This window comes from Thalassophryne amazonica, chromosome 11 (assembly GCF_902500255.1).
Source record: "Thalassophryne amazonica chromosome 11, fThaAma1.1, whole genome shotgun sequence".
Taxonomy (NCBI): domain Eukaryota; kingdom Metazoa; phylum Chordata; class Actinopteri; order Batrachoidiformes; family Batrachoididae; genus Thalassophryne; species Thalassophryne amazonica.
In genome coordinates, this window is record NC_047113.1 from 33,013,089 (window position 1) to 33,040,968 (window position 27,880).

Genomic DNA, 27,880 nt, shown 5'->3' on the forward strand with positions numbered 1-27,880 from the left:
TGGATATGGGAGGAAACCAGAGCACCCGGAGGAAACCCACACAAACACGGGGAGAACATGCAAACTCCACACAGAAAGGCCACGGGAATTGAACCCATGACCTTCTCGCTGTGAGGCAACAGTACTAACCACTAAGCCACCGTGCTGCCCCACACGCATGCATTGCTACTCAATTCATGGAGTTTTGAGATATTCTGAGGGGGAGTGATGAGACAGAGACTCAGAAAATATAATTTCCCATAATGCCTTTTGCCACGTGTGTATATTAACGCACCTACCTTCAGAATTAGTGTGTTACTTTAAAAGATATGTGCGATATTGTCACTTTGTAAAAATTGCATAGTTGTCGTTAATGACGATAAACTGCCCAGAATTAGTTCTGTTTATAAATAAAATCATGAGTGAATCTGGTTGGACGGTTATCTAAGAGCAATCGTGACGCTTTGTTGCTGAGTTCATGGCCAAGCCCACATCACTTTGTCCATGTGACAGTGGATATTTAATATTTATTAAATGCATATAAATATGTCTATGCTCTACTAGTGCGGTGGTTTAGTTTAGAATATTTTTATGATGAACACCAGGGAAGGCCTTGCTCATACACATGCATGCTCATGAATCACTCACAGCTGCACACATGTAAACTCTGTGGACATGAAGCACCAGGAAAACATCACACTAATTATAAACCATAAGCACACGCATTGACTTCAAAAGGGAACAGGCATTCAAGTGTTTTCACACATACAGATTTTTAGTCCTTGGTTTGATTAATTTCTGCATGTTTAAATCAAACCAAACTAATTGACCAAACATCCAAACCTAAGGTGGATTTGCCACATTGAATAGTCTGCTTCCTGCAGCAGAGTTATCTACAAGTTGGTGTGCAGTGCAGATGCACATCAGTGAGGTTTACTTAAATAACTGCACAATCTGTGAAAATCCACAAAAATAGAAAATAATTTATAAAGCACTAAGTGAATTATTTGCACTGGAGACTTGGAAGAGTTTTCATTGCTCTTTAACACAGTGCCACATCAAAAAATTTGCATTTTCACATCCACTGGCATTGGGACACCTGCTGAGGCGTCACATTTCTGCAATTGTTGACAAATTTATCCACTGATCCTAACAGTCACTTATTCTTCATCATTATTTTTCCTTTTCTCAGCGCTCATCTCATGCTTACAAAACCAACCACGTTGTTGTGCATCCTGTTTTCTTCAGGAACAGTGACCTGATCTGCATGTTTTCCAGATCTCCCTACTCAGATTCTCTGCTAATTAATTGTCGGGTGTGCTCAGCCAATCAAGAGCTTAAAAACACCACGCTTGACTAATCAGCTGTGGTTGCAGCAGACACACATGGAAAACATGCAGGGGTGGTGGTGATCCCTGATAGATACCGAGCAGTGAGATAGAATGCACATTACATCACAATGTTTTATATACATATATATGGCTGTCAAAGTTAACACAAATTCCTTTTAACACCACTATTTTTTTTTTTTGATGCATAAATAATGCATGCAACTTCTGTGACCCTCAGTCCACACCGTAGTGTGGGACATCAAGAATCCATGCAGCAGTGTGTGGATGGCAAGCAGAAATAAACCTCCTTTAGTAGAAATGCCTGATCAAGACATTTTTTGATTGGTTTCTTTTGGATTCATTAAACCAGAGTCACCAAATAAGTGTCTGCTTCCCTTTATGCACGGTGTCAACTCTTTCAACATTGCATGTCAGTCTCGCTCTGTTTCATAAGCATGGTGCTGTAAGAGGCTCAGCGCCCCACAGTGAATGGATAAAAAACAGATATATCACTTCAAATACACACTAGATCTGTTTCTGATTGACGGCGCACGTGATATTACCTTCTACCTGGCCGATCGTCATAAACAAGTTTCTCCTGACCGTGCAGGGGTGGTGGTCAAGTATTGACTACTTCTCTCCTGTTTACTCAGACAATGTGGAGCCAGAGAGAGGAGTTGAGAGAGTCCTGCCCCCCCCCCCCCCCCCACGTTAGAAGAAAAGTACAGTTGAAGACATTTTAAATACATCTTTTACATAGAACAACATCAATAATAACAATATTATTGAGAATTAATATATTTTTAACAATCAAAACATCATTAAATCACTATTACTCTGTGTGCCCTAGCTTTACGATTACTATTGTGCACTAAATGGAGTTGATGAGACATAAAAAAAAAATAATCTGTTGACTTAACTTTTATAAAATAATGATTACAAACATTAAGAAGCAGCCTGTGTTGAAGGTTTTTTTGGAAAATGTATTATTAATTGTGAGATAACTATGGACAATCATGCAATTAATCACAATAAAATATTTTTAAATGTTGTAATTTTAATATTTTTTTACAAACTTTAAAGCCAAATGTGCTCATAGAAGTGCAGCTTAGCTAAAGTGTCCATAAAAATTGCTCATTTTGTGATAAAAGCATGGAATTTGGCACACATATTCTAAATTAATTAATGTTTATTTTCAGATATGGAGGCATCCTGGACCTGACCTCTAATGAGCTACAGGGGTCAATAAAGAATTACACAGGGGTTAAAATTTAAAAATGCTCCAATCATGTTGAAAACTATACCACATTATTTGTCTGATCATAATGCTTCCAAAAAGGTATACTTTGGAGTGTCTATGACTGAATTCCATGGAGTTACATGGCGAAAACAGCAAAAATGGTGAGTTTGTACATGGGTCAAAAGTTAAAGTTGCTCCAATTTTGGTAATAAAATGACGCAAATTATTGGTTGATAGTTTGCACCATCTGTCGTGCTTAGTTGTCATGTTACAGGGTAACATATGTCATACGTCATAGAATCCAGTGGATGTCGACCTTGTTTGACCTTTACTTTGGAGACCAAGCATTTAACACAGTCAAAACTATTCCATTTATTTAATCCTTTTATTTCAATCAATAATTTCCATCACTTTTTACCAAAATTGGAGCAACTTTAACTTTTGACCCCTGTACAAAGTGAAACTGATCTTTGTCACCATTTTTGCCATTTTTACCTCATTTTTTCCCCCATTTTTACCTCATAACTCCATAACATTCAGTCATAGATAGTCCAAACTATACCTTTTTGGAATCATTATGATCAGACAAATAATGTGGTATAGCTTTCAACATGACTGGAGCATTTTTAAATTTTGACCCCTGAGTAATTTTTTATTGACCCCTGTAGCTCATTAGATGTCAGCTCCAGGATGGCTCCATATCTGAAAATAAAAAATAGTTAATTTAGAATATGTGTTCCAAATTCCATGCTTTTATCACAAATTAACAATTGTTTGGCTATGATGCGCCACTTTCATGTTTACACCCCAAGTGTGTGCATATTTGGGGGAGTGTTGGACTATACACAGTCTCTCTGGCTCTCTCTCTCTCTCTCTGATTCAGTATGAAAGAATCCCCATATCTCTCAACTGGGGTGGGATAAGAGGGTAATATAGGGGTTGGGTCCTTGATGAAGTCATAAAGCTATATATGGAGCACTCCGCTAGTCTGACTTTGTGTGTGTGTGTGTGTGTGTGTGTGTGTGTGTGTGTGTGTGTGTGTGTGTGTGTGTGTGTGTGTGTGTGTGTGTGTGTGTGTGTGTGTGTGTGTGTGTGTGTGTGTGTGTGTGTGTGTGTGTGTGTGTACTGGGCTTGAACTGGTGAAGTCATAGGTCTATATCTGGAGCACTCTGTTGCCTGCGATAGTGAGTGAGGGGACGTGTCCAGCTCCATTTATCCGTCTTTAACATTCCCATTCTATTTCTCTTCTTTGTCTCCAGCGTACTTTCTGCTTCCCTCTCGTGCCACTGGCCACACGACTTTGCCTCCTCTTCTAGTGTCGTTTTTGTTCGTTCTACCGCTACACTTTTGCAGGGTGTAAGCCTCCTCAGGTTTTTTTCCCCAGCTACAATAAGAAAAGAATGTTCATGCTGCTGAGGAAGAGAAGAGGATAGTGTGCAGAAAAAGAGAGAGTGGTACAAACAGCGCGGGGTGGAGGAAGAGGCTTCCCTGCCTGCACTGACAAACACAGCACAACCTCTGTGGACGGGGCGATGGGAAGCGGCAGATTGTAGAGGACGACAGAGAGAGAAGGGAAGAGGAGAAGGCAGAGGGGAAGGGGACCCCAAGAGGGTTGAGTGGGGGGGAGAGTAGGCAAAGAGGAAAACGGTTTACCCCCAGGTACCGCAGCAAAGGGGCTGTGGCAATGTCACCGCGGCGGAGGAGCTAATGAAGCAGGGAAGCAGTTATCTTTAAATGAGTGAGGATGCCTGCTGGTGTGAGTATCCCTATCCTTTATCTCTATCCATCAACCCATCCATCTCTCATCCAGTCATCCGTTGCTGCTCCACTTTTCACCAAACGCTCCGACTCTCTAGTTTCTGTTTGTGGACATTTTCCATTCATTTCTCCACTCATTTACTTCTGAGACTCCCGCTGAGAGTGTTTGACTCCGAGCTGTGAACTCTTCCGTCTCTCTCACTTTCTCTCTGGCTTGACATCGGATGGATGGATGGGTGGATGATGGATGGAGTCTGTCAGCAGCATGTTTGGAATCAAGCAGTCAGAAAGACAGTGAAAAATTGATTAAAAAACAGATGGTTTGGATAAAAGAGTGTGGATGAAACAAAGCGGGGACTTTGGAAGCGTGCATCATAATTGTTCGCAGCTGCCTGCAGATCATTTAGGTGCGTTTATTGTTTACAGACAAAATGCTGCAGTTTGTAACATATTAATCTTATGCTGCTTTGTGCATGCGTGCAAAAAGCTTCACGTGATGAATTCACTCCTTCACTGCATCCAAAAGAGGAGTTTCCCTCTCACTCTATTACAACACGTAGAGCAGAGAAGACAATGAGCGATGAATAGAGAAGCACTAAGGGAAGCGTAAAAAAGTGATATGTTTTACAACATCAGGAGAGCAGCTACTACTTCTTCTTCTTCTTTTTTGTTTTTCTTTTTTTTTAACCTTTGTCATATGATGACTATTACAATCTGGAGGTCTGTGCCCCACTGCCAGTCAAAGAGGTGAACTATTTTTTACCTTTGTGGCTCATCAACAGATGTGCAAGCTGCATACACCCACATGCTGCGCATGTCATTCATATTCATTAGTGGGCAGCAGCTCGGCTGTGCTTGCGTATTCCCACCAGCCCTCCTTGGTGACCTTCTGTGGACAGCTATGGCGTGCAGGCGAGGAGGAGAGAACACGCAAGCCTCTGGTGCCATTAATATTTTAATGGAGAACATACTGTAGCCATCAGGTCTGTTTATGTCAGTGAAACCAGACTGGACTGTACGTGGCAGTTGGAGCATCGTGGTGGTTTCTCTTCTAGTGTGATTGTGATGATTGATGGGTAACTGCTCATTTGTTGATGTCACAGCCTCTTTGACCTTAATTAACATGCACGTCCCCCGTGCCAGTCCACGGGGATAACACCAGAACACCTCGACCCACTCGATAGGTGTCGGGGTGATTGATGGTTTTTCCTTCCTGCCGTGGCTCTGATTTGAGCCTGAGCAACCTTTTTATTTCACTGCAAGTCATCACTTTCCTGCATCGCCTCTCTCAGTCTGACCACAATCTATCACCTGTCCACGCACGCTCACTCACCTCATGGCAAGATGTGGTCATCTGCACCCAACCTCCCAGAATTCCTCATTCTATGAAGGGTCATTATGAAAGAAGATGTGCCCCCCCCCGCCACTCACCAACACACAGGAACACAAACATTGCTCTTTCTTGCCATGCTTCATCCAAACTCTCTCTCTCTCTCTCTCTCTCTCCCTCTCTCTCTCTCTCTCTCTCTCTCTCTCACACACACACACACACACACACACACACACACACACACACACACACACACACACACACACACACACACACACACACACATTAGCATTGTTAGGCACACCTGCTGTAATCCCTGTCTTCCTGACAGATTACTCCCCCTGTTCCTCCTATGGCTCTCCTCCCTTGCACCACCAGCCAATGAATCTCTGATCCGAGGTGGTTGTGGGGACGTGCTGATGTTCACACACCATGACATGTCTGCATCCAGTGGGGGGGGCTTTCAAACTATTATGGAGGAGATGGACACAGTGTTTTTTAGAGGGGTGGGGGGTGGAAATACTTGTGTATGCACATGTTCAGGTGTCTGCATCACTAATTTATTAAAGTGGAGAATTAAACTGCCATTATCACTGCTGCAGTAATTAATTTTGAGAGAGATTTCAGGGTTTATAACTTAATATTCTGCAATTTTGAAATGTCTGATTAGATGTTAACACCAGCTGCTGGAATTCAGATCAGATCAGCTCAAGCTGCTGACTGGAAGCTTCCTTTCAAATCAATTCTTTTGAATTTTAGGTTTTAAAAACAACCCTGCATTGTCCAGTTGTAATGTATTCTTCTAGTGTCTGCCTGGATTTGTACATAGATTTCTCCTTTGCCCTAGGGGGAAAGGTTAATGTAATCAGTTCTGTATGTTTGTGTTTGCACATACAACTTAAAAAATATTGATCCGATTGACATGAAAATCATTTGTAAGGTCAACTGATACAATGCCACAGATCTCTTCCAAGCCCATTAAAATTTGGACTGTGATGTCAAAACTTTTAAGTCCTATATCGGGCCTGAGGCCTGTTGGTGCTTATCTGTAGCATGGAGATGAGAGTCTGCATCTACATATTGGGAGCCCAGCACCTTACCCTACTGAGCTGCACACTCTACACTTACTGTGATCCTCAAATTTTTATATCTAGAAAAGCAATCAGTTGCCATATTTTTGTGCATATTGGTCAGTTTCTTACTTCTTCACCGACATGTTTGTTCCTTATTTGGAGAATCACAATAAGTCAAGACATTTCAGTTCAGCTCAGATAATGATGTCACCTCTTATTTTTAATTTTAAAGTTTTTCACCTGAGATAGAAGTTGTATGTGTATTTCACAATTCTGCAACACATTAACTACATTTAATCACCGTGGTCCTCGAGTTTCAATGCCCTGTTCATGACTTGTCATAAAGTCAGAAATTACAAGCTGTAACTCAGACAGATTGATCTGAAGGCATTTTAGGATTGGATTTATTTATTTATTTTCGCATAGATCCTACAGAAATCCACTTGTTTGACTTATCCAACTTGACATTATACAAACTACAGTGATGGCGTTCTTGATCATGACTGTTGAGACAGTACACTCAAAAAATTGCTCTTTGGATGAACTCAATTCAATTATGTGCAGGATTTCCATCTAATAAATATATGTAGCCCCAGCTCAAATAAAACACATCCTTATAAGATAATGTAATTTGATTGAGTTGAGACTAATCTAATCCAATGAGTCAGTTTTTTGAGTCTGTCACATAAACAAATGATTCATTGGATGAATTCAAATCAATTATGTGCAGGATTTCCACATAATAAATATATGTACTCCCAACTAAATTAAATTAAATTATCTTGCATGGATGCGCTTTATTTGAGATGGGGCTACATATATTTATTAGATAGAAATCCTGCACATAATTTAATTGAGTTCATCCAATGCATCAGTTTTTTGAGTGTAATAGCACAATTTTTTTATTTAATATGTGATATGTTTGCATTCTATATACAGTATATTAATGAAGTTACCAGCATTACAGTTTTTGCAAAAATGCCTGCAATAATTAATATTGGGACTGGGTCCATACTCCAAATAAAATACACTCATCTGACATTTTCCATTTTGCTCACCCACAACTACTTGTAATAATGTATCTGTGTGTTCCTCATAAAGACAGCACCAAAACACAAATGTGAGACTATGGGCAGCTATATTGTTTTCCAAGTTGAAGAAGTGAAAATGTACTTTTTCTGAACTTGGAAGTTTCCAACTTGGATTTTCCCAGTTTCCTGTCATCTTGAATGAAGCATTAGTCACAGTATGGCAGCAGCTATCAACACTGTCTTCTAGTGGCTTGGGACTGTATAGTCAAGTCAACAAATACTGCTGTATAATAGTGAGCAAAATGTCCAACACAACAGTAAAAAAAAAAATAAATCTGCCAGTAGTTTGGGTAAGACACACTGCATATTGATTTTGGTTAGGAATTTCCTCAAAATGTTTTCAAGAACTCTTAGATTTCTTTTTGTATCTACAAAAAAATCCTCCTTCCAGTAGATTTCACAATATGTTAAATTTAGTGGTTCACTTGTATTTGTGTATTGCTCATTTGGCAATAAATGTAAAATGTGATGAAGAAATACCCAGAGAAAATCCACATTAAATACCACTTTGCATCATCTGGCTACAAGTTCATTGCTGTTGCGTTAATGTGAATGTGCCATCAGTGTGAATAACCAACCAGGTGAGACCAGTCAACATGTAACTACACCTTAACAATACCATTGTATCTGCCTCCTGCTGTGATGACATTAGATTACGTACCAGCAGCATTGTGTAGCAGCACAGAGGAAAAGAAGCACACAGAGGATCAAAAGTGAATGTAAAAAAGATTTGTTTGTAATATAAATACACAGTATAAATACCAGACTGGTTTACTGGCTACTACTGTTCCTCTCATTCCTGACCTCTGTCTTCCTGTTACTCCTCCCTCTGAGTGAGGAGTTGTAAGGTCTGATGACCTGAGGGACAAAGACGTTTTTCAGTTTGCCATCATTTCTTTCCTGCTACTGTGAATGTTGCACAAACTAGAGTACGTCAGAATAACAGAATCAGTCTGCAAGCAGCTGGTTGGTGAAACAGATTGATTTTGGTGATGCAGAAAAACACGACAGCTGACATTTGGGTTTGCAATGAGTTGCACAACCTTCCACTAAATATGTAAATATTTCATGTCCATAAATATCACATCAATGTTGCGTTTGAGAGTTTGCTCTGTGTAGTGAAGAATCATTCAAAAATGTTTTCAATCGGTCTCGTGACCTTAATTTGAGCACTACTGCAGAAGACCCAATTGCAGAACTCTCTTGGGAGATGAGGGCAGATATTTCCAATTACACATTTTTCAAAATCTGTCTTCATAAATGATAAAAAAAATACCACATTTCTTCTACAAGTGCCCTTTCCATGAGGCCAGCGTGCTCTTTTTTTGTGTGCATATTGTGAAAATGTGTTTGGCCTTTTTAATGAAACAGTATATCCAGCGTAAGAAGAATGGAAACAGAAGCGTCTCATAACTGTATTCTACGTGGTTGAAACGTATGATTTATGGCACATGCAGCTAATGAGGTTACATACATACATACAGTATGATTCGCACCGTGCGGAGCTCGGAATAACTGGAGACGCCAAATCCCCGAGCTCTCCCGCTCTCCATCCCCCATCGCTCACTACACAGTCGTATGCTTGTAATAAGATACAGCGGCGTACAAATGAGAGTGTTTCATTGAAGTGGCATCTTGCCATTTCACTCAGTGGAATATTACCGCTTGTGTACAAACGCTCACACACACTACCACACTAATCAGGAGCGGTGTGACATAGAAATGATCAGGAGCACAGAAGACAGCAGATCATCATCTTTCTCCATCTCATCCCTACAGAAAATCTCTTAATGTCCACTTCAACCTTCAAACCCTGCATTATCTCATTCACTCATATCTGTTAAGGAGCACTCGGAGTGTTGACACTGAGCAGCGCATCCTCCTCTCGCCGCCCCGCCCGCTCAGATTCTCTCATGTGCTACGCTCAGAATTGGGTCACAAAACTGAACTGGGGTCATGTGTGTTTTTTGCCTCTTTATGAAACACGATTTTCACCACCACCTTTGCAAATTTGTGTGTTTTGTCAGAAATGCAGCAGACGTTGAATCTGCTGCTGCTGTAAACAGCTTCAACTGTCTGCTCCCATCACACACGCAGCAGTGTGCATGCTGTTTAATACACTGGAGAAGACAATTTTATTTCAAATGCATCTCGATTTTATCCTAGTTCTTTGCTGCCACAGGCAATGTTGGTGATTGTGCACGTTGTGTTTGTGTGTGTATGAATGTGACACACAGAGGGGTTTGATTTTTGTGTTAGGTGGCAGTGGTGATGCAGAGAGACCCTCCTATGTGTTTGCTACACCCTCTGGCCCCGGGTGCTCATTTTGCTGTTCATCTTGGTGCTGCAAACAAGTTTATGTTGGAGCGAGATAATTAAGCACAGACAACCTGCATTAAGCCTAATGGCTTTGGGCTATGACTAATTCACCGGGTCGCAGAGGGCTTTACCCTGCTTAGATGTCATACAGCCAGCAAGCACTCCAGTGCCTGTGTGGGTTGAATATGTGTGATGTGTTTTCCCCAGATACAAGTTTGATTCATGCATCCTTTTTCTACAATTATGCATGTTTATGCAATGAAGAGTGAAGAAGTGTGACCCTAAAACCATATTCTGTCCCTGCTTTGCTCAGTAACATCATCATTTCCATCCAGAAAGGTGATTGGTCTGATTTGGAAAAAAAAAAAAAAGATTGCAACCAGGTCAGAAACAAGATGTATTAGGTAACCATGATGTGTACCCTGCTACAACGGAACAGGACCGGACGGTTTTACTGGGAAGGACTAGAGGCTTATCTCTCAGGTGGATCATGCAACATTAGCTTGTCTGTTTTGAAGCTATTCACTGAGCTACGGTACTAGTAGATTCAAATCATTGTGCTTTGTCACAGTTCTTGGCACTACCTTTGTGTAGTTTTGTGGAGTGGAGACACATGCATGGGAGGCTGTGGAGAAACTGTTGTGGGCTGGGGTGTTTGGCTGGCTTGGTTTTTGTTTTCTGTTTCTCCCACCAGGTGGTATGCATTCAGGACTGAGTGGCTGAGCATTAGGACCTCACCCTGAACACCTGAGGCTTGTTTTCACGTGCAGGTCATCAGGACTCAACAGCTGTGGTGTATTTTGTCTTGATCAGAGATTGCTGCATTTAAACCTTGAATGCACAGTGTGTGATTGCCAGAGACTCGACCTTGTGAGCAGAAACAGCACATTGTGATGCCGCACACCTCTGCTGCAGCGGCCCAACCATACTGGCGGTACTACATGTGTGTGTGAATGGACACATGTAGTCTGTTACTGGTTTTACCTGCACTCTGAACCAAAATGCAAGCTTGTAAGTGCACAGATTGTAAAGTAATTTCATTACGTACCACTTGCATAATGCCTACTGCTGGCTAGTATATTACGGTTAAGCGGTTAAGAATTAGGTTAAGCGCCTTGGAGCAACTGTTTTTTGTGATTTCTCAACTTTGTAAGTGAGATAGAGTATCTCGTCAATAGTTTTACATCCTCATTGAAGACAAATTTGGATGCTGTAGCTCCTCTGAAAAAGAGAGCTTTAAATCAGAAGTGCCTGACTCCGTGGTATAACTCACAAACTCGCAGCTTAAAGCAGATAACCCGTAAGTTGGAGAGGAAATGGCGTCTCACTAATTTAGAAGATCTTCACTTAGCCTGGAAAAAGAGTCTGTTGCTCTATAAAAAAGCCCTCCGTAAAGCTAGGACATCTTACTACTCATCACTAATTGAAGAAAATAAGAACAACCCCAGGTTTCTTTTCAGCACTGTAGCCAGGCTGACAAAGAGTCAGAGCTCTATTGAGCCGAGTATTCCTTTAACTTTAACTAGTAATGACTTCATGACTTTCTTTGCTAATAAAATTTTAACTATTAGAGAAAAAATTACTTATAACCATCCCAAAGACGTATCGTTATCTTTGGCTGCTTTCAGTGATGCCGGTATTTGGTTAGACTCTTTCTCTCCGATTGTTCTGTCTGAGTTATTTTCATTAGTTACTTCCTCCAAACCATCAACATGTCTATTAGACCCCATTCCTACCAGGCTGCTCAAGGAAGCCCTACCATTATTTAATGCTTCGATCTTAAATATGATCAATCTGTCTTTATTAGTTGGCTATGTACCACAGGCTTTTAAGGTGGCAGTAATTAAACCATTACTTAAAAAGCCATCACTTGACCCAGCTATTTTAGCTAATTATAGGCCAATCTCCAACCTTCCTTTTCTCTCAAAAATCCTTGAAAGGGTAGTTGTAAAACAGCTAACTGATCATCTGCAGAGGAATAGTCTATTTGAAGAGTTTCAGTCAGGTTTTAGAATTCATCATAGTACAGAAACAGCATTAGTGAAGGTTACAAATGATCTTCTTATGGCCTCAGACAGTGGACTCATCTCTGTGCTTGTTCTGTTAGACCTCAGTGCTGCTTTTGATACTGTTGACCATAAACTTTTATTACAGAGATTAGAGCATGCCATAGGTATTAAAGGCACTGCGCTGCGGTGGTTTGAATCATATTTATCTAATAGATTACAATTTGTTCATGTAAATGGGGAATCTTCTTCACAGACTAAGGTTAATTATGAAGTTCCACAAGGTTCTGTGCTAGGACCAATTTTATTCACTTTATACATGCTTCCCTTAGGCAGTATTATTAGATGGCATTGCTTAAATTTTCATTGTTACGCAGATGATACCCAGCTTTATCTATCCATGAAGCCAGAGGACACACACCAATTAGCTAAACTGCAGGATTGTCTTACAGACATAAAGACATGGATGACCTCTAATTTCCTGCTTTTAAACTCAGATAAAACTGAAGTTATTGTACTTGGCCCCACAAATCTTAGAAACATGGTGTCTAACCAGATCCTTACTCTGGATGGCATTACCCTGACCTCTAGTAATACTGTGAGATATCTTGGAGTCATTTTTGATCAGGATATGTCATTCAATGCGTATATTAAACAAATATGTAGGACTGCTTTTTTGCATTTACGCAATATCTCTAAAATTAGAAAGGTCTTGTCTCAGAGTGATGCTGAAAAACTAATTCATGCATTTATTTCCTCTAGGCTGGACTATTGTAATTCATTATTATCAGGTTGTCCTAAAAGTTCCCTGAAAAGCCTTCAGTTAATTCAAAATGCTGCAGCTAGAGTACTAACGGGGACTAGAAGGAGAGAGCATATCTGGATCAGGTGACCCTGAACCATCCCTTAGTTATGCTGCTATAGACTTAGACTCCTTTTGCTCTGTATGCACCACTCTGCATTTAATCATTAGTGATTGATCTCTGCTCCCCTCCACAGCATGTCTTTTTCCTGGTTCTCTCCCTCAGCCCCAACCAGTCCCAGCACAAGACTGCCCCTCCCTGAGCCTGGTTCTGCTGGAGGTTTCTTCCTGTTAAAAGGGAGTTTTTCCTTCCCACTGTCACCAAGTGCTTGCTCACAGGGGGTCGTTTTGACCATTGGGGTTTTTACGTAATTATTGTATGGCCTTGCCTTACAATATAAAGCGCCTTGGGGCAACTGTTTGTTGTGATTTGGCGCTATCTAAATAAAATTGATTTGATTTGATTTAGTATATACTAACAATTTATATTGGGCAATTTGATTTATGAGGTTTTGTCACCTTATTGCTACCCCCCACCCCACCCTCACCCCCCAGCTCCACTAACATCATCTTAATTTAGTAGATACTGTAGGTATCGTACAAGTAATGGATGTAATTTCTCCTATTTCATGAATGGATAATAATCTGACCCATTTACAGATTCTATATCATTAGTCACGTGAGCGCCAAAGGATTTCACCACTTTAACCAATCACTGTTGCATCATGTTATAACCGGTCGTTACTTTTTGAGTATCTTCTTGATGCAGCTTGACAGCTTCACCTTCATGGATGTAAATGCTGCCACTTTACAGGTTGTTTTGTTTGTTCTGTGGATTGTGGTAATAAAGCCAGTTTTCCCAACAAATTGCTTATCTCAAATGGACGGTGACTAAACCTCTTCAAATGATATGACAGGTTGCCACTATAGTCTACTTCATTTGCAACTACTTGTTGTATCTGCCATCAATGCCTTGAACATGTCTAAATATTGATAGAGGATATTTTCAGTTGCTACTTCTGACAAGTCTGTTCTCAAGTTTGTTATAACAAATCATAAAGGATTATTAACTGAGCGCAAGGTTTGTACGGGAAAATATCAGACTGAGGTGTTGACAGTAGGGGCTGAGCGTTTAGTGAGGTCTGTGCGAAAAACACAGAGGTCTTATATTCCTGTACAGACCAAGCAAGCAAGGTTAATAATTCATTTATTCTATGGCTTTTTTATATATAAACACACTAACTCATGGTATCGCCCGAATATGAAAGCTGATGACAGTTTTGGGCTCATAGTCTGACCTGTTCGCGTCACCTCCATGAAAAACTTGCTAACATGGTCCGGTCGTTAGCTGGTAAGCTTTCAATCTGTGTGTTTTTTCCGATGCTGTTTAGATATTCATGGAGTAGATTCATGTCCAACTTGCTTTTTCTAATTGTGTTTTTAGCTTTCTGGTTTGTAAGGAATGTGATACGCAATCCGGGCCAATTGTCATGGTAATGGTCTGATATAGGAAAATATCAGACCATCAATCAGCCAATCAGAGCGCACATAGCATTGTAGGCATATAATAATAATACAATAACATGCTTTTGGAGGGCGGTATGCATTTTCAGAGGCCCGACGTCCATGCCATTCGCCCAAAATGACAGCTATTCGCCCGAGTTAGACGAGTGCATGGTTTTACAGTGCATGGTGTCCTCAGAAGATACTTTTGCATCTACGCCAGGATGTTGGCCATCTTTCAGACTCTGTTTTTCTGAATTCTATGACCCATTGTTTGATAGTGGTATGGGGAGGGGCAGAGTCTCCGTAGTCCACACACGCGCCTCTATAGATTATTTGTCATATCTCGATGCTCAAGTGTTTATGGTGAAACCACCACTCTGCACTGAGCATTGACCATTTCCGCTGAATATCATGAGGATAAAAAGTGTTGCCAGTGTTGCATGGTAGCGCACACACAAACATTTACTATAATTGATTACTGAAGTAGCTATTTGTAAATCACAGCATTCTAAGGTCTGCTATCAGCTTTATACAGTTCTGTTCATTCTCTGTGAACTGAAAATTGATATAAAACCTTGTATTTTGCTGTTGACTGTGAAATTAGAACATTTAATGAGCACTCTGTGATAAACCAGTACTTTACAGTTCTCCTTCCTGCCTTCATAACTGATGTTTGCTGCTTTGCTTGTTTTTTTGCTTGCTTGTTTTTAATACCATCATTTTCTACATTCTGCTAAGTAAAATTAAAAGTAACAGCACCCCAGTCATGAGCAGCATTCAGCATTTTCTGCAAAAGACAATAATCAGCACACAGGGTTCCATTATTTTATGTATTTATATTTATATATACTTTCCTGTTTCATTGCAGCACTTTATCTCAAAGCTTATTAAGGTTGGACTAATGCAAACTTACAGAAGTTTTCAGAGTTCAATGGTAGCTCGGCAAAATTCAAATAAATGTAAATGAGAGTGTCCACTGGGCAGATATGTCCTCACTCCTTAGAAATTCTTAAAAGGATGGAATGGGGGGATTTTCCTATTGGCATCTTATTATCCAGGTTTACTGACTTCACGGATGATGCTGTGATCTTTCTGGAATCAGTGACACCGTGATTGTAGTATATGAGATGCTGAGTGAGGAATCTGAGTGTCTGGGTTTGCAATTGTGCTGGATCAAGACAACTGTAAAATCCAGATTTGAAATGAGTTGGTGGATTCAGTCATCAGAGGAGTATCTGTTTGTGGTGAAAGTGTGGAATTTGTAGCGATATTAATTCATCTCAGCAGTGACATTCATGTCTCTGGGTCTTCGTCCTTTGAGACTGAGAGTTCCCTGGGAAGAGTTTAGGGAGTCATGAAGTTACTTGGTGATGCCTGTATGGACAATGGCCCAAGTCTTTACGGTCCGACACCTTCCTGTTTTACTGTACGGTTGTGATTCTTGGGCACTCACCAGTGACTTGCGGTGACCACTGGACGTCATTGGTCCTAGGGTAAGTTGTCCTTCGGGTAAAGGAAATAATAATAATAATATCCTCTGTTTTGTTGGACTAAGTGCACAGCTCCAAAGAGCTGTGCAGATTTTGGTCTGAATCACTAACTTCAGAGCAAATCACTGTTTTAAATCAAATAACACCTCTTTCCAAACACTATAATACAAACAACCTACAACCGACCAAAACCATTTTTTCCTCGAAAATGAGACATCCTCCATTTCTTTTGAATTATGTCCTGACGTGCAGCGCAGCTGGCTGTAAGAGCTCAGCTCAGAGTCTATGGAGTTAAATTTGTGTCAATAATATCTGAAAGGAAATGCTTTTGACAAAAAGTACACATTTTGTTTATTTCTATTTCTGTCCAGAGATCTAGGATCCATCATGTACATCAAAGATCCAGTGACCATGTACACATTTCATTGAATTTTATTTATGTCCAGAAATCAAGGATCCAGTGATGTTTCTTATTTATTTAATTTAAGAATCAATAAAATGTTATTGACATACAAAACCTGTAAAGCCTATTTTTAGTACACAGAAAATTCACAAGAGGTATTGATAATGGAATTGATAATTCAATTCAATTCAATTTTATTTATATAGCGCCAAATCACAACAAACAGTTGCCCCAAGGCGCTTTATATTGTAAGGCAAGCCATATAATAATTACGTAAAAACCCCAAAGGTCAAAACGACCCCCTGTGAGCAAGCACGTGGCGACAGTGGGAAGGAAAAACTCCCTTTTAACAGGAAGAAACCTCCAGCAGAACCAGGCTCAGGGAGGGACAGTCTTCTGCTGGGACTGGTTGGGGCTGAGGGAGAGAACCAGGAAAAAGACATGCTGTGGAGGGGAGCAGAGATCAATCACTAATGATTAAATGCAGAGTGGTGCATACAGAGCAAAAAGAGAAAGAAACACTCAGTGCATTATGGGAACCCCCCAGCAGTCTAAGTCTATAGCAGCATAACTAAGGGATGGTTCAGGGTCACCTGATCCAGCCCTAACTATAAGCTTTAGCAAAAACGAAAGTTTTAAGCCTAATCTTAAAAGTAGAGAGGGTGTCTGTCTCCCTGATCCGAATTGGGAGCTGGTTCCACAGGAGAGGAGCCTGAAAGCTGAAGGCTCTGCCTCCCATTCTACTCTTACAAACCCTAGGAACTACAAGTAAGCCTGCAGTCTGAGAGCGAAGCGCTCTATTGGGGTGATATGGTACTATGAGGTCCCTAAGATAAGAAGGGACCTGATTATTCAAAACCTTATAAGTAAGAAGAAGAATTTTAAATTCTATTCTAGAATTAAGAGGAAGCCAATGAAGAGAGGCCAATATGGGTGAAATATGCTCTCTCCTTCTAGTCCCCGTCAGTACTCTAGCTGCAGCATTTTGAATTAACTGAAGGCTTTTCAGGGAACTTTTAGGACAACCTGATAATAATGAATTACAATAGTCCAGCCTAGAGGAAATAAATGCATGAATTAGTTTTTCAGCATCACTCTGAAACAAGACCTTTCTAATTTTAGAGATATTGCGTAAATGCAAAAAAGCAGTCTTACATATTTGTTTAATATGCGCTTTGAATGTCATATCCTGATCAAAAATGACTCCAAGATTTCTCACAGTATTACTAGAGGTCAGGGTAATGCCATCCAGAGTAAGGATCTGGTTAGACACCATGTTTGTAAGATTTGTGGGGCCAAGTACAATAACTTCAGTTTTATCTGAGTTTAAAAGAAGGAAATTAGAGGTCATCCATGTCCTTATGTCTGTAAGACAATCCTGCAGTTTAGCTAATTGGTGTGTGTCCTCTGGCTTCATGGATAGATAAAACTGGGTATCATCTGCGTAACAATGAAAATTTAAGCAATGCCGTCTAATAATACTGCCTAAGGGAAGCATGTATAAAGTGAATAAAATTGGTCCTAGCACAGAACCTTGTGGAACTCCATAATTAACCTTAGTCTGTGAAGAAGATTCCCCATTTACATGAACAAATTGTAATCTATTAGATAAATATGATTCAAACCACCGCAGCGCAGTGCCTTTAATACCTATGGCATGCTCTAATCTCTGTAATAACATTTTATGGTCAACAGTATCAAAAGCAGCACTGAGGTCTAACAGAACAAGCACAGAGATGAGTCCACTGTCTGAGGCCATAAGAAGATCATTTGTAACCTTCACTAATGCTGTTTCTGTACTATGATGAATTCTAAAACCTGACTGAAACTCTTCAAATAGACCATTCCTCTGCAGATGATCACTTAGCTGTTTTACAACTACCCTTTCAAGAATTTTTGAGAGAAAAGGAAGGTTGGAGATTGGCCTATAATTAGCTAAGATAGCTGGGTCAAGTGATGGCTTTTTAAGTAATGGTTTAATTACTGCCACCTTAAAAGCCTGTGGTACATAGCCAACTAATAAAGATAGATTGATCATATTTAAGATCAAAGCATTAAATAATGGTAGGGCTTCCTTGAGCAGCCTGGTAGGAATGGGGTCCAATAGACATGTTAATGGTTTGGATGAAGTAACTAATGAAAATAACTCAGAACAATCTGAGAGAAAGAGTCTAACCAAATACCGGCATCACTGAAAGCAGCCAAAGATAACGATACGTCTTTGGGATGGTTATGAGTAATTTTTTCTCTAATAGTTAAAATTTTATTAGCAAAGAAAGTCATGAAGTCATTACTAGTTAAAGTTAAAGGAATACTCGGCTCAATAGAGCTCTGACTCTTTGTCAGCCTGGCTACAGTGCTGAAAAGAAACCTGGGGTTGTTCTTATTTTCTTCAATTAGTGATGAGTAGTAAGATGTCCTAGCTTTACGGAGGGCTTTTTTATAGAGCAACAGACTCTTTTTCCAGGCTAAGTGAAGATCTTCTAAATTAGTGAGACGCCATTTCCTCTCCAATTTACGGGTTATCTGCTTTAAGCTGCGAGTTTGTGAGTTATACCACGGAGTCAGGCACTTCTGATTTAAAGCTCTCTTTTTCAGAGGAGCTACAGCATCCAAAGTTGTCTTCAATGAGGATGTAAAACTATTGACGAGATACTCTATCTCACTTACAGAGTTTAGGTAGCTACTCTGCACTGTGTTGGTATATGGCATTAGGGAACATAAAGAAGGATATATATCCTTAAACCTAGTTACAGCGCTTTCTGAAAGACTTCTAGTGTAATGAAACTTATTCCCCACTGCTGGGTAGTCCATCAGAGTAAATGTAAATGTTATTAAGAAATGATCAGACAGAAGGGAGTTTTCAGGGAATACTGTTAAGTCTTCAATTTCCATACCATAAGTCAGAACAAGATCTAAGATATGATTAAAGTGGTGGGTGGACTCATTTACATTTTGAGCAAAGCCAATTGAGTCTAATAATAGATTAAATGCAGTGTTGAGGCTGTCATTCTCAGAATCTGTGTGGATGTTAAAATCGCCCACTATAATTATCTTATCTGAGCTAAGCACTAAGTCAGACAAAAGTTCTGAAAATTCACAGAGAAACTCACAGTAACGACCAGGAGGATGATAGATAACAACAAATAAAACTGGTTTTTGGGACTTCCAATTTGGATGGACAAGACTAAGAGTCAAGCTTTCAAATGAATTAAAGCTCTGTCTGGGTTTTTGATTAATTAATAAGCTGGAATGGAAGATTGCTGCTAATCCTCCGCCTCGGCCCGTGCTACGAGCGTTCTGGCAGTTAGTGTGACTCGGGGGTGTTGACTCATTTAAACTAGCATATTCATCCTGCTGTAACCAGGTTTCTGTAAGGCAGAATAAATCAATATGTTGATCAATTATTATATCATTTACTAACAGGGACTTAGAAGAGAGAGACCTAATGTTTAATAGACCACATTTAACTGTTTTAGTCTGTGGTGCAGTTGAAGGTGCTATATTATTTTTTCTTTTTGAATTTTTATGCTTAAATAGATTGTTGCTGGTTATTGGTGGTCTGGGAGCAGGCACCGTCTCTACGGGGATGGGGTAATGAGGGGATAGCAGGGGGAGAGAAGCTGCAGAGAGGTGTGTAAGACTACAACTCTGCTTCCTGCTCCTAACCCTGGATAGTCACGGTTTGGAGGATTTAAGAAAATTGGCCAGATTTCTAGAAATGAGAGCTGCTCCATCCAAAGTGGGATGGATGCCGTCTCTCCTAACAAGACCAGGTTTTCCCCAGAAGCTTTGCCAATTATCTATGCAGCCCACCTCATTTTTTGGACACCACTCAGACAGCCAGCAATTCAAGGAGAACATGCGGCTAAACATTTGACAACGGCATCGATATAGAAAAAATCTTATCAATACCAATAATTAATCATATTGCCCCAAATCGCATCGTATCGCATTGTGAAGAATTGAATCACCATCAAATACATATCAAATCGCACTGAATCTTGAACAGAGGTGAATCGTATCACATCGTATCGTCAGTATCGCTATATGTATCGTATTGCTGATAGTGTATCGAGGTCCATAGCGAATCTGTGTCAGTGATGAGATTCACATGCCTAGTGGGGATCGATTGCTTGTCTGCATGGTTGGTTGCCATTCAGGACACAGGGCAGTTCTGTGGTGTGATGGATACGGCAACACGTGGGCACCTGTGTATGTTCCCAGACTTGACTTGATCTTATTATGGTCTTGCTTTGTAATCATGTTATTTTGTAAGTTGAAGCATTTGCGGAGTTGTGTGCTACATCAGGTTTTAAGGTATTGGTTCATCTGTCTGTGGATCGATCAAATTATTTAAATATAGATAGGCATTGAGCTCTCTCTCTCTCTGTATATATACGAGGTCTATTAGAAAAGTATCCGACCTTATTATTTTTTTCAAAAAGCATATGGATTTGAATCACGTGTGATTACATCAGACATGCTTGAACCCTCGTGGGCATGCGAGAGTTTTTTCACGCCTGTCGGTTACGTCATTCGCCTATGGGCAGTCTTTGAGTGAGGAGTCGCCCACCCTCTCGTCGATTTTTTTTCATTGTTTAGGAATGGCTCAGAGACTGCTGCTTTGTTTGATCAAAATTTTTTCAAAACTGTAATGCACAACTGAGTGGACACCATTCGATAAATTCAGCTGGATTTCGGTAAAAATTTTAATGGCTGATGAGAGATTTTGGTCTGTAACTGTCGCTTTAAGGACGGCCCACGGCGCCTGATGGCGATCTGCACTTCGAGGCGGCAGCGTCTCGCCGTTTCAAGTTGAAAACTTCCACATTTCAGGCTCTGTTAACCCAGTAAGTCGTCAGAGAACAGAGAACTTTCAGAAGAAGTCAGCATGAGGAGTTTATTCGGACATTCCATTGTTAACGGACATTTTGTAATGAAAGAACATGCGGGCAGAGTCGCATGTCGGGCCGGACCCGACCGCGGGGGTCGCGACAGGAAAAACACCTCCGTTAGAAACCTTAATGGGCAAGTTGGAACATGCCCAAGCTGTTAAACAATTTCTCAGTTACTCACTTGTTGAAAGCCATCAAAAGCCGCCTGAATTTTACAAATGGTTTTCAACACGGAGGTGTTTTTCCTGTCGCGGCGCACACAGATTCGCCGAGTCAATTTGCGCGCACGTCTTTCATTAAAAAATGTCCTTAAACAGTGGAATGTCCACATAAAGTCCTCATGCCGGCCTCTTCTGAATCTTCTCTGTTCTCTCACGACGTCCTGGGTGAATTAAGCCTTAAATTAGGATGTTTTCAGGTCAAAACAGGCCGACGACGGCGCCTGGAAGCGCTGCAGGACGTCCTGGTCCGTGGGAAGTCCTTACACCGACAGAAACACCCCATAATCTCTCATCAGCCATTAAACTTTTCACCTTAAACCAGCTTAATTTCTCGAATAGTATCCACTCGGATATTCCTCACAGATCCAGAAAAAATTTTGATAAAGCAACGCGCGCCATCTGGAGCAGCATGTGAAACAAAGGAATTCAGCTGAGAGGGCAGGACCACATCTCACTCAAGGCCTGCCCACAGGGAAATGACATCACTGATGCGTGAAAAAACTAACGCATGTGTACGAGGGTTCAAGCATGATTGGTGTAATTGCATGTCAATCAAATCCATATAGTTTTTTTTTTTATAAAACTGCCGGTTAGTTTTATAAGATACCTATATATCTTATATATATATATATATATATATATATATATATATATATACATATATAATATATATATATATATATCAGTCGTTTTATTATTCTCTTTACAGTTATTATTAATGCTCCGTGCTGCTCTTACCTGTCATGGATCCCGTTCGACCGAAGCTGAAGTCAAAATGTTGACAGCTGGTGTTGCAGATAAAAACTGTGATTTGACATGATTGTATTTTCTCACACACCTGCATCACAGTCAGCATTCTGCTGATGGGAGAGTTACAAACACGTCTTCTCAAACATTTCAGCTCACCATTTGGCTGTGCACGTAGCAGGGCATTAGCACAAAGGGCGGCGTACCCAGGCACGCTGTAAAGCCGATTGATAATTGAAGTTGATGTGAAGAGTGTGATGCCTGACAGATGGTTCGGAGAGGACACAAGTCTCAGCTGACTAATGCTGGAAGCCACAAAGCAGAAGAAGAACTTGCAGCAAAGCAGCTTGGGGGGTGGCGGGTGGCAGGCGGGGGGGGGGGGGGGGGGGGGGGCACTTATATTTGTGTTGCTGCTGCTTCTTTAAAGCTGTTTTGCGGGAGCAGTTATACCACACTTTCATTTTACTACTCATTTTATCACCTGAAGATGCACTGAGAATTTATCCTCACTTAACATACAGTTTTATGGAACAACTTGGATTTTAACAGCACAGCTTTTTAAGTCAAAGTGCTGCATTATAAATAATTGTGGATGAATTTTTCCAACTGAATGCTTTGTCTGTTTTGAGAGCACACATCACCCTTTATGAAAAGGTGTGATGATCATCACCAGTTTGCATGTGTTCTTTAATATAATGCATAACATCTGTTTTTTATCAATACGTAAAAATTTATATAAAAAAATGTTTTCGATGTTAAATGTACCTGTGGCGGTGGGGGGGGGCAGTTGAATCCTCAGTCCTGCACTTTCTCCTGATCTGCTGCATTATTTAGTATTCTCCTACATTCTCCACCTCTGCACAAAATATCATGAAATTCCATTGGAAACTTTTGAGAAATCCTGCAAGCAATCTTACAAAGAGACTAAGGAAGGAAGTAAAAATCTGGTGGAAAAAAATTGACGGTTTGATGCTTTTTTGAGGCTGCAGTCACTATTTGCCAGCAGCACTCATGAGTCATATTTCTTTGTGAAATCTACAATAAAAGAGGTAAAATTGCCAATTTCTCTGCCAAACACACTTCAGGGGACTAGAATGATTTTCATATTTGTCATCAGTGATGTGTGACTCTTTAACAGCCTGTGCAGGGGATTTTATTTATTTATTTATTTACTTATTTACGATTAATGAATGGGTAAGTTATTACTGCAATGCAAAGAAAATAAATAAATGAAGATGTAAGGTGCCACACTGAGAGAAAGTGGATTAAAATTAAAGGTAAAGTGTAAAAATGCAACACATGCACATGCATATATAGACAGACAGACAGGCAGGCAGGCAGGCAGGCATAGATAGATAGATAGATAGATAGATAGATAGATAGATAGATAGATAGATAGATAGATAGATAGATAGATAGATAGATAGATAGATAGATAGATAGATAGATAGATAGATAGATAGATAGATAGATAGATAGATAGATAGATAGATAGATAGATAGATAGATAGATAGATAGATAGATAGATAGATAGATAGATAGATAGATAGATAGATAGATAGATAGATAGATAGATAGATAGATAGATAGATAGATAGATAGATAGATAGATAGATAGATAGATCGATAGATAGATAGATAGATAGATAGATAGATCGATCGATCGATCGAACGAACGAACGAACGAACGAACTGGTGTGGACCAGGGGAATCTGACTGTTTAATTGAAACAAAGCATCCCTGCGGTCTGCTATGTGTGTGTGTATATATATATATATATATATATATATATATATATGTATGTGTATATATATTACAAATGAAAGTGAATATTGCAAAGTGATATGATGTAAGAGTGGGAGTTTGTGCATAGATAACAATACTGTCAGCCATAATTATTTTCCGTGTTGCAGGTATTGACAATTAAGTGTGACTTTCTCAAAAACATTTCACCACACACATTTGCAGCCATGACCTTATTTATTCTCGGAGTTTACTCCCGTGCTGCCTCACAGGCATCACAGTCAAAGTCAAATTGGTAGTAGTGAGTCAGTCATCCAGCTCTGGAAATATGTGTAACAGAGAGAAAAAGAACACGGGTGGTGGGAGTCTCGTTGTAGCTTTTTCTTTCTGCTTTGGTGCTGTCATATCTTTCATCTCCTTCTTCTCTTTAGCTGTGTTCTTCTTCTCCACCTCTTCACCATCGGAGCCCCATTGGATTTCATAACTTCTTGACTTCTGTTTTTTTTGTTCTGATTTAACTTACATTTAACCAGAAATAAACCTACCATAGGTTTCAGAAATTGACAGTTTCCCCCAACATTGAACTCTGAGCATATTTGATGGTTGTTTTTATAGTTTTGATTTGGTTTCAAATTATTCTCAATCTACAAAACCATTTCCTTTCTACATTCCATCATCTTAACTGGAAAGATATGTATTCAGCTTCCGCTCAACTCTTTACATTCTGGTAATTTCTTCTGTTTTGGCACCCTGTTACCAAGGACTCCATCACACTTAGCATGAATGAGCACGAGCCAAGCCAAATCAGGTGGAATGTCAAAAAAAAAAAAAAAAAAAAAATCTGGGAGAGAATAAGAATTGCAGAGGACAGCTGTCTGAATATCCAAACTGCGCTCCAACCCACCCCGACTGATCCATGCACATGTCATGTGCATGAGCCTCCAAACGCAATACAAATAATGTAGGTGGAACACTGTAATAGTACATGAAGAGCCGCCAGATTGCACTAAGAACAATAAGGATGCCCTTACCAGCCATACGATTGCAGTACAAGCTGTGCGATTGCGGTCCGAACTGTTCGATGTAGTGGAGACATACCGAAAGATGCGATCAAAATCCCACAAATGCCATTTTTACGCTGTCCAATTGTTTAGAATGCAGTCAAACTGCAGTCAGATGGCACTTTGACTGCTGTTCGACATTTATCCACTTCGACTGCACCCTGAATGTTTTGCTCATGTTCAAAACATTCAGCCGCGCGACTGTGCCTCCGCTGCAAATGCACCTCGACACCTCCCAAATGTGGGTCGAATTTTCATTTGGCCCACATTCGCCCGCTAGTGTGATCGGCGTATGAAATTCCGCGAGGGCCGCTTTAATTTAGTTTAAAACTTCTTGTCCTTCCTCTTAAGGTGGCTCCTGTTGGGAGTCAACACACCATATTATCTTTCTAAAGCTCATCCTCTCCCCTGCATCTTTCTCTTTTATATCAACCACCCACATGCACTCCCCCATCACATCCGTAAACCTCCTCTTTGGACTTCCTTTCCTTCTCTTACCTGGTGGATCCATCCTCAGCATCTTTCTCATGATATACCCTGGATCCCTCTTCTGCACATCCAAACCATCTCAGACTCACCTCTTTCACCTTGTCTCCAAACCGCCCTGTCTGCATTGTCCCCCTGTTAATTCCTAATTATGTCAATCCTAGTCACTCCCTTAGAAAATTGCAGGATCTTCAGATCTGCCACCTCCAGAGTTACCTCATTTTTTTTGTTAGTGCCACTGTCTCATAGCTCACCGTACATCATAGCTGGTCTCACTATTATCTTGTAAAGTTTATATTTCATTCTAGCAGATACCTTTCTATCAAAATCGCTCCTGTTACTCTTCTCCCCCGACTCCACCCTGTCTGGACTTTATATCCACCCTCTACCAAACCTTTCATTACTTTGAACAGCTGTTGTTGAAGTTGTCTTTTTCCTGGTTCTCTCCCTCAGCCCCAACCAGTCCCAGCAGAAGACTGCCCCTCCCTGAGCCTGGTTCTGCTGGAGGTTTCTTCCTGTTAAAAGGGAGTTTTTCCTTCCCACTGTAGCCAAGTGCTTGCTCACAGGGGGTCGTTTTGACCGTTGGGGTTTTACATAATTATTGTATGGCCTTGCCTTGCAATATGGAGCGCCTTGGGGCAACTGTTTGTTGTGATTTGGCGCTATATAAAAAAAATTGATTGATTGATTGATTGATTGAAGTTGGTCCCTCCGCTTGTCCAGGCTCACCTCAACCTGTAGGAAGCTGTCACAACAGATCACAATGTTATCTGAAAACATCATCCGTGGATACTTCTTTCTGATCCTAACTGCCAACCTGTCCATCGCTGTTGAAAAAAGACAGAGTTGATTGTTGAAGTACACTCACATCCACCGTGAACCCGTTCTTTATTCATACTGCAAACCTCTCCACTGTCACACTGTCCTCATACATGCCCTGCGCCACCCTCACATACAGTACTTCTCTGCCTCTGCAGTCTTCCCTATAGAATACCACAGTGTCTCACCATAAACACATAATACACATTTTTTCTGGTCTTGGCTATATTTCCCCGTCATCACTGTTTTGTGCTCTTTCTCGACATTAAACTTTGTTGATGCTCCCAGATTTTCACCTCTTTTATAAGCCTAGCTTCCACTGCTCTTTCCCATAACTTCATGCTGTCTCTGATAGACTTTATTGCTCTGTACTTTCTGCAGCTCTGCAGCTCACCCTTTTTCTTCAAAATCTGTATACCAGCACACATCTAAAGGCTCGCCTTAAAGAGGCCAAGGAGTCCTACAGGAAGAAGGTTGAGAGAAAGCTGCAAGACAACAACTTGAAGGAGGTCTGGGATGCAATGAAAACCATCACAGGCTGCAAAAGCAGCAGCCGCAGCCCAGTTGATGAGGGTGTGGACAGAGCAAACCAGTTTAACGACTTTTTTAACAGGTTTGATTGTTCTACCTCTGCAAACCCCCCATCAACCCCTCCCGCAGCAGTTATCACTTCATCACCATCAAAACCCCCAGCAGATCAGCCCTCACCCTCACCATCATCATCATCACCGTCAGCACCAAAACCCACAGTGGATCAGCCCTCGTCCTCACCCTCACCATCCTCACCACCATCATCATCGTCACAGTCAGCCGGAACAAGCACCCACTCTCACACCGTCCTCCCTCCTTCACGGCAGACCAGGTCAGGAGAAAGCTAAGGAGACTCCACCCCAGGAAGGCAGCAGGCCCGGATAAAGTGTGTCCCAGAATGCTTAAGGCCTGCGCCAACCAACTGGGGGAGCCCCTCCAGCATGTTTTCAGCCTGAGCCTGCGTCTCAGAAAGGCCCCAGTCACATGGAAGACATCCTGTGTCATTCCAGTTCCTAAGAAGGCACACCCGAAGGAGCTGAATGACTACAGGCCAGTCGCTTTGACATCCCACGTGATGAAGACTATGGAGCGACTGCTGCTGAGCGTCCTCAGACCTCAGGTCAGACATGCTGAGGACCCACTGCAGTTTGCATACAGGGAGAAGGTGGGAGTGGAGGACGCCATCCTCTGCCTCCTTCACAGGGCCCACTCTCATCTGGACAGGGGTAACAGCACTGTGAGGGTCATGTTTTTTGACTTCTCCAGTGCCTTCAACCCCATCCAGCCCCTGCTACTGAGAGACAAGCTCATGGAGATGGAGGTGGACACTCATCTGGTCACCTGGATCACTGATTATCTAACTGGAAGACCACAATACATCAGACTCAGTCACTGCACCTCGGACACAGTGATCAGCAGCACTGGAGCACCACAAGGAACTGTGCTTTCTCCAGCTCTGTTCACTCTGTACACATCAGACTTCAATTACAACTCGGAGTCGTGCCACATGCAGAAGTTTTCAGACGACACTGCTATTGTGGGATGT

General features: G+C 41.0%; 1 protein-coding gene across 5 annotated transcripts in view; it reads left to right on the forward strand.

Annotated features, from left to right (window-relative positions):
• The window catches only part of LOC117519877 (amyloid-beta A4 precursor protein-binding family B member 2), a 123,867-nt gene that overhangs the window by 50,100 nt on the left and 45,887 nt on the right, over positions 1–27,880 (forward strand). For 2 of the 5 annotated variants that reach the window (XM_034181147.1, XM_034181148.1), the window contains exon 1: positions 4,060–4,306. The exons of the other annotated variants lie outside the window; for them this stretch is intronic. The gene's annotated coding sequence lies outside the window, so the exon portion shown is untranslated. Of the gene's footprint in view, positions 1–4,059; positions 4,307–27,880 lie in introns of those variants that run through there. 5 annotated transcript variants of the gene reach the window in all.